The 8,083-nt window shown below is 40.7% G+C and overlaps 1 long non-coding RNA gene across 1 annotated transcript; it reads left to right on the top strand.

Moving 5' to 3' along the window:
• Positions 1-5,880: 5,880 nt before the first annotated feature.
• Positions 5,881-6,182, top strand: LOC134198615 (uncharacterized). Its single transcript, XR_009972876.1, has 2 exons — positions 5,881-5,967; positions 6,030-6,182. It is a non-coding gene; the product is annotated as an uncharacterized LOC134198615 (long non-coding RNA).
• The last annotated feature ends 1,901 nt before the right edge of the window (positions 6,183-8,083 follow it).

The following is an 8,083-nucleotide window of genomic DNA, read 5'->3' as shown; positions in this document are numbered from 1 at the left end:
ATTTGTTCCTCCACTGAACAACGACTCCTTCGAGGAGGCGTCATACCATGTGAACTTGATGCGCACCTTGCCACCAAACGCAAGCAGATAGACACACGAATTTTTTGTAACATGAAAGACACGACAATACTTGACTATCCGAAATCGGTAGCTTTCCTTCCATTGCCGCCAGTTGGTCGTAATACCTAAAAACAAAAAAACAAAAATAAGTGCCACTCCCACGCGCGGAGAGCGTCGTTGTTAACATTTCGTTGTGTCACAGTGATTGTTGACGCGATGCAAATTTGACGTACTTGTAGAGTTGTTCTAGATCCGATTGTTGTCGCTCTGCTGACCGTATGACGGCCGCTTCTCTCATGGCGGCGAATTCGTTGATCGCCGTGCGGTAGGAGTCGTTCAATCCATCATACGTGTTCGTTATAAAAAAAAACGTCTCGATCGGCGACTGAACGTTCACCGGTTCTGTCTTCTTGAGAGGGCATGTAACGAGGACAACTCTTGACATTGCTGGGTGCTTTCACACGACGTTTGTAACCTAGGCTAACTCTAATTGATTTAGTTCCAGACGCTTTTATCTAATTGGTCTTAATTAATAGCTTGGCTAACCTAAAGTCTGTTCACGAATAAGATGGACTCGTGCGTGAGGGTTGGACCTTAGCTAAACAGATTATCGAGAGAGTGGGATGTTATGTTTGTATAAGAAGCTATTCTAGACTGATTGCATTCTTGGCGTGTGTTGTCACAAGGAAACGCAAACCAATAAATATGGTGATTGAAGTAACCCTAACAAAGAGTCAGATGGTGGTGAGTCTGATTCCACAGAGAGCTATGACGAAGTTCAAATGCAAGCCACAGGAAATCAATAAATGCTTGCTTGTACTGTACTAGCCTCGGATCCCAGACGTTTCTACAGGCGCCCAAGTACAAACCACAGGAAAAGGGCAAAAGTGGGCGGGGAGAAAAATTTTGCCCTTTCCCCGCCTACTCTGTGCTTTGTACGTAGGCGCCTGTAGAAACGTCTGGGATCCGAGGCTATTACTGTACACGAGTTTCTAATTGTTTGCATCATTAGTATTTTGTTACACACCTTCTTAATTTGATAAAGAGTTATCTCACGGGGGAGGGGTTGTCTCTAGATTGATCTGACTAAGCTTGTCTCTACCTGCTAACTCATTACAATTCCGGAAGTTGCTAATACTGGTCTTCTGTTCATAGCAAGAAATATATGATTAATATAACTAAATTAAGCTCTTCAAGAGCTGTCCATTGATATTAATTAGACCTCGGAAACCCATACGGAATTCAAACCCAAAGTCCTGCTACGCGCTGAATTCCCGAGTCCATCTAGTGCGTGAACGGACTCTAGGTTAGCGCTAACTCACTTGCAAGCTAGGTTAGAACTCGGTCGCTCTGCCTACAACTCGGTCGCTCCACCCTCTAGGCATAGCGAAGAATGGCGCGTTTTCTAGAATGTGCTACAAACGCTTCAAAGCTACCCGGGCGCGTTTTCAGTGGAAAAGGAGAAGGCAAAGAAAAGCGCGTCAGCAACGAGAGGTCCCTTTTACTACTCTCCTAGTGTTGCTGTGCAGAATGTACAACCAGATGTTCTTTGTAAAGATTATGTCTCTAGTGAGAGGACGAAACCCTCCAAAACTTCCAGACATTGACAGGACAACAATGAGAAGATATACAAAACTACTACCTAGATTGGCTAGTGGTCATTTCTGTGCTGTGTGAACGCTGCTCAGTGCTAACCTAGGTCAATTACCCAGTAACTACATGTTCCATATGGTAGTGTTTACCTAGCTAGCTTAACCTAGGTTAACCTAAAGTCAGTGTGAAAGCACCCGCTGTCACGCAACCTACATGTCACGACATACGGGAACTCACATGACATAAACATTACTAGGCAGCATATTTAAATGTATAATTAAAAACACATAATTTAATTAAAATTGTATACAGTGGTATAAATGTGTTAATATCAGTACAGTCAAATACCAGCTACAGTATGAATGGTTGGGTGACAGGGCCGGATCCAGAGGGGTTAGGGGGGTTTAAACCCCTCTTGTCCAATGGGCGTGGTTTAATACTTTCATATAATTTTATTAGAAAAGAGAAAATTAGTAATGCTAGTAGTTCTACGGTATTCGTAGGCGCCTCGCGTTCGTGAGTAACACTTCCAACGGAGCCTTCAGACCGTCTTCTTCCCCATCGATTCAAGCACCTTCTTTGCTTCTTCATCCGCTTTCGTACTTGCTCCAACCTTAAACGTCAACTCGGCTTTCTCAGCAGCAGGAACACCTACACAATAGACAACAAGTAACTACAGTCTGTCTGTCCACCTGCTTAGCAGTAACCTTAACCTCTGCTATCAGTTCAAGCTGTCTTTGAAACTGTCAAATTCCTTGAGACTATACTGTTAGTCATGGACTGGTAAATATTGGGCAGATAGAGCCCGGTCAAGTCAGCCCTTAGGGTTCTACTAGCAAAACCTGTTTGAGCAGAAACTGTCTTTGCAATTGTCAAATTTAATCTAATTTAGGTTGATTGGCCGTTGTGATTCGTAAGAATCATCTCATTTACTCTATTATAAAATTCTCTAATTAGCCCAGGTAAAATAGGAAAAACCACTAATACTAAATTAGAAAGGGACGTTGGAAGTAAAGTGTACGATCTAACGCGCGCTAAATAGGCGTAATTATACAACAATTAGAACACTGAAAACTTGCTAAATAGTCGGTCCTTACTAACATTATGATTCAGAATCATCTCAAAAACGGAAACCTCTAAATCTAGAGCAACTTTATGACCTCGAATATTTGTGTATGTAGGCAGCGCGATGTCTAGAGAGTGCGTCAGAGTCAAACAGCAATCTCTAACCGGAAAAATTCGTTAGTGGACAACTGACGAAAGCTCGTTTTTGGAAAAGTGGTAGCTGCCTCTTACGGCCATATGTGTTTGTTTGGGAAAGAGTAAGTTGTAACCAGATATTTTTGACTTGATTAGCTAGTTATTAAAAAGCGAAGCTCTAAAGCTGCGTTTTTGAAAAGTCCTGTTGGCGCCGACGTCGTGGCTCAATCGGTTAGCGCGTCTGATTTGACGTGCTGTGCTCTATGAAGCGTCCACTAAGCTCTATGAAGTGACTACCTTCAAAAAAGAAGCGTACATTGCTCTTTGAAGCGTACATTGCTCTTTGAAGCGTATGAATCACTAGACTTCTGTGTGTCTCCAGAGTGGACCGCACATTGTCAAAATGAATATAACAATGAAGTGTGTGTGTGTGTGCTTCGGAGCGGGCCACACATTACACAAAGACATCGACTGACACATATGATGTAAACACGAGTGCGCCAAAGTGGGGCACCGGAGACGAACGTCCACTGGCCACGCGCGGCGCCATTTTTTGGGTTTGTCTGCATGATTGCGTTTGTTGTATTGCATTCACCCTAGACTCCTATGTAGCTTTTGGCATTGATTCGTACAAATTACGTGTTCGAAAGCATTTTGCTTTAGAAAACGGTAGAAAATAATTTTTTTCTTTACAGTATTAGGATCTTGTCATTGCTAATTCTAAGCATGTCCATTTTCTGATCTTTTCTGCCGGGGGGTCGCTGTTTTCCAAAATACAACGTTAACCAGGTTTACGGTAGCGTGTTATAAAGTATAGGTGATGTAATTTGTAATAAAATTAATTAATTAATTAACACTCTAACTTAACGTTTACAATTTTGATTGGTACAGTACACCTCAAACGTGCTAATTGATTACGACGGTGGGCCTAGCAACTACTGTACTATGTTATTGATCATACGCGAGTTTAGTGCATGATAGCGTAGGAAGGAGTTCAATTATAGTGAGCTTTAGACTTCTAGTATCATTGAAATGGTCAAATTAGTTGAGACTACATACTGTTATAGTAATTATGACGTCATGAGCTGGCAAATATTAGGCAGATAGTGCTCCGTCAGGCCTTAGAGTCCTATGCCTATGCAGGCTACTAACTAGCAAAATCTGGTTGAGCAGAAACTGTTTTTGTAATTGTCAAATTTAATTTAATTTAACTTAATTTTAAATTTAATTTAATTTAATTTAATTTAATTTAATTTATTTTTAATTTAGGTTGATTAACCGTTGTGTTTTGAAATACACGTAAGAATCCTCTAATTTATTCTATTTATAAATTATCTAATTTGCTCGGGTAATATAAAAACTACTAGTATTAAATAATTAATTTAAAAGGAGCGTTGGAAGTACACTAAATTTAAAGTGTACGATCTAGCGCGCGCTAAATAGGCCGTAGTCATTCAAAACTAACTCACGCAACTGGACCACTGAAAACTTGCCAAATAGTCGCTCCTCCATAACACCTATAATTCAGGATTGCTAAGAATTTGAATATAGAGTAGGGATGTCTAGTTAGCTAGAGAGAGTCGAACATCTACCTCACAACCGGGAGATTACGTTCGTGGACAACCAGCAAAGATCATTTTTTGGAAAAGTGGTACCTGTCTCCTACGACCAAATGTGTTTGTTTGGGTACTAAAAAGTAAGTTGTATAAACTAGAGATATTTTTTGACTTGGTTATGAAGAAGCTCTATATCTGCATTTTCGAAAAGTGTTATCGGCGCCGACGTTGTGGCTCAATCAGTTAGCGCGTCTGGTGTGTAGTTGTGTGCTTTGTGTGCTTCGGAGTGGAGTCTCCGAAGCCACACAATTACGCACAAGACACACTAACGCGTATGATGTAAACACGAGATACGAACGTCTACTAGCTACGCGCGGCGTCATTTTTACTTTGCCGGTGCATTTTTTGCTCTTTCTAGCAATTGAATTTGTTGTAATATATATATTTTAATTTTAACCTACTCTTTTAGCATTGATTTCGTTAAAATTATGTGTTTGGAAGCATTTCTTTACAGTATCAGCACGTTATCGTTGCATCTCTCCAATACAATAGTTTAGTGTATTGTGAGATGCATCCCTCCAATACAATAGTCTAGTGTATAGTGAGATGCATTCCTCCAATACAATAGTCTATTGTGAGATGCATCCCTCCAATATAATAGTCTAATGTATTGTGAGATGCATCCCTCCAATACAATAGTCTAATGTATTGTGACATGCATCCTTCAATACAATAGTCTAATGTATTGTGACATGCATCCTTCAATACAATTGCATGTCCATGGTAACCGGGTTTAGTTAAAATTACGGTAGCGTGATAGAGACAGGTGATATAATTAGTGGTATAATTAATTAATAAATCAACATTGACTACTAAATAGAAAACCCTTGTCAGTAAATTAGAGTTGCTATGTTACGAGAAAACTTTACTTTCGAAAAGTTTATAAAAAATGTGTGCAAGCAAGATTCAAACTTACATTTTTTGGTTGGTACATATCAAACGTGCTAATTGATTACGACGGCGGGTATAGGTTAGCAAACTGTGATGACCTTTTTCAATGTACACCACACAAGTCTGGGAGTTCGAGGCTAAACCCGCAACCAGAGCCTTACAATATATCTAGACATACGGCTCTGTCCGTAACCGCTAGGAGCCAGGGGCGTAGGAACTTAGATGGCTGAATTCTGGTGTCATTTCAAACTGTCTTTCAAGTGTCAAAGTTTTTAGGACTAGAGTGTGAATAGTAATGACGTCATGACTGGCAATTATTTAGATAACCCCGTCAGCCCCTAGCTAGGTAATGACTACAGTAAATACTTACACTTAGTGACGAACACTAGGCACGTGTACTCGTAAATTAAGTGGCATTTTTTGAAATTGTCTAGCATTACAAGATTTGCCTTGTACGCCAGACCAAACACTATCCTGCTCTTATACGGGGTACGCTACGCAGTCACGTGGTTGGTATCTGCCCTGTTAAGGCAATCATTCTAACTCTGCTGACTATGTGCACTTTGCGACTGTTTCGATGTGAAGATATGTCTTATTTTAACAACGCGTGAGTATCATTTGCTTTGATGGTATCGAATGTACTGTGATATCGTCACTACTCTGTCACAGGAATACAGACAAACTGACAGAAACTGTATCCACCGGTACCGTCAGTGAGGGTTACTACTAGATGTTATACATTGAGAAAGCAATAGTAAACAGACTATGTAAATACTAGTCGATCTGACTGAAAGTCTGCAGTCAGTATAGTGAATGAGAAAACGAGAATGATGATCTTGATTTATAACATGAAAACGTTTTTAGTTATTTTAGTTGTTAGTGTCAGCGGGTACCTTCATGTGCAGTCCTGGTGTTGGAAGCCTGTGCACGGTCGTGAGAAACTATCAGTGGACACAAACAAGACTTAGGAATGGCTGATGTCATTAACTTAATCTTTCTCGCTGCAATCGAGGGACTGGTTGTTGCTGCTCAAGGTCAAGTTCTTCAGACTCGATACTATGAGCGTAACATTCTGCATAATTATGTCAGTCTACTTTCACCACTTGTGCAGTGAAACATGGAGACAGTCGACTATATTGTGGCAGGCTGTGGTGTCTTAGCACTGACAGACTACACTGATTAACACAATTGGGTGGCCGCCATTATCCACCAGGACATTTTTGTTGTCATTTTGGGGTTTATTGGAGAACAGATGGTACACTGTAATCATTCTGATGGGCTTGTGGAGACCGACGACATCACTAGGATGTGGAATAGTGCTTAGAAAATGTGCCAATCATCTTGACATCTGCTTCAGAAATAAAGACAAACACTTGTCTTCTTATTGATATCAGCTGTCCTAATGATGACAACATTTAGTGGAAACATTCTGAAAATTTGGTGAAGTATAGCAACTTGTTGGTGGAGGTGAGCTGCACGCATGTGGCAATGTCAGACACTGGTTATTCCAGTGGTGTTGGGAGCATTAGGCGTAAAAGTGACAAGACAATGCACACAAGTATTGTACAGTGGCTAGACATTATCCAAATCATCATTTGCAGCATTTACAGAAAGCAGTGCTTCTTGGATCCAGTCTAATCCTGCATAAAGTCATGTCTTCTGGTTAGACAGCTATGATGGTCTAAGCATCTCTGAGGCATGGTTTGCTTCCAGTGCTTACAAGAGACCTAACAAAACAGACTGACTTGATTGAGCACAACAAAATAGTAATAATAATAATGAAGTCTGATTTGGACAAGTGTGTTGTTGCACACTTTGTCAACAAGAAACTATGTCTGACAGTAGGGAAACCAGCACAGCTTCATGCGGGAGATATACTTTGTTGTGAGCACTCTTCTAGAGTGAAGAGAGAGTTGCATGCAGTCTGAGTTTGAGGTGTACGATTGGAACAAGATTCTTACCATCAAGGGGTTTGCACTACTTGTTCTCAGGCGATTGTAGCATCATTCATTTGAAGATCACAAACCTACAATAGCTTGATGCTCAGACCAGAAAACGTTTCTTTATGCAAGATGTACGTTCACCATCTTGTGGCAGATATGACCAGCTGTTCTGTCCATGTACAGAGGATGGTCAAGGTTATAACAGATTGAGTTGATCTACCGTATTAGTCTTGTATTTTTGGAGCTAGATTGTTACCTCTTGCAGCTTTGATTCCAAGATGCAAATGGTAGAGGAGTGTGATGGTACAGGAGTGTGATTATTTGAAGTCTTCACGTTCAATCCTACGCATGGCCCATACGTGGACTTACCGCACAGTTGAAAAGGACTGTGGCTATGGACGACAAGTCACAGAACTTTCTCGGAAGTGGGAGCATTACATGTGACAATGTTTTAAGCAGGAATATTTAATTAATACATTGTATTGTTAAAATAATTATACATTGCTCTTTGAAGTGTATGTAATCACTAGACATCTGTGTGTCTCCAGAGTGGACCGCACAGTGTCAACGAATATGACAACGAAGTGCTTGTGTGTGTGTGTGTGTGTGTGTGTGTGTGTGTGTGTGTGTGTGTGTGTGTGTGTGTGTGTGTGTGTGTGTGTGTGTGTGTGTGTGTGTGTGTGTGTCTGTATGTCTGTATGTATGTATGTCTGTCTGTCTGTCTGTCTGTCTGTCTGTCTGTCTGTCTGTCTGTCTGTTCATCTGTCTGTCTGTTCATCT

The sequence above is a fragment of the Corticium candelabrum genome, chromosome 2, assembly GCF_963422355.1.
Source record: "Corticium candelabrum chromosome 2, ooCorCand1.1, whole genome shotgun sequence".
In the NCBI taxonomy this organism is placed as follows: domain Eukaryota; kingdom Metazoa; phylum Porifera; class Homoscleromorpha; order Homosclerophorida; family Plakinidae; genus Corticium; species Corticium candelabrum.
The sequence above is the reverse complement of the archived record's forward strand: the minus strand, read 5'-3'. Positions and strand labels throughout refer to the sequence as shown.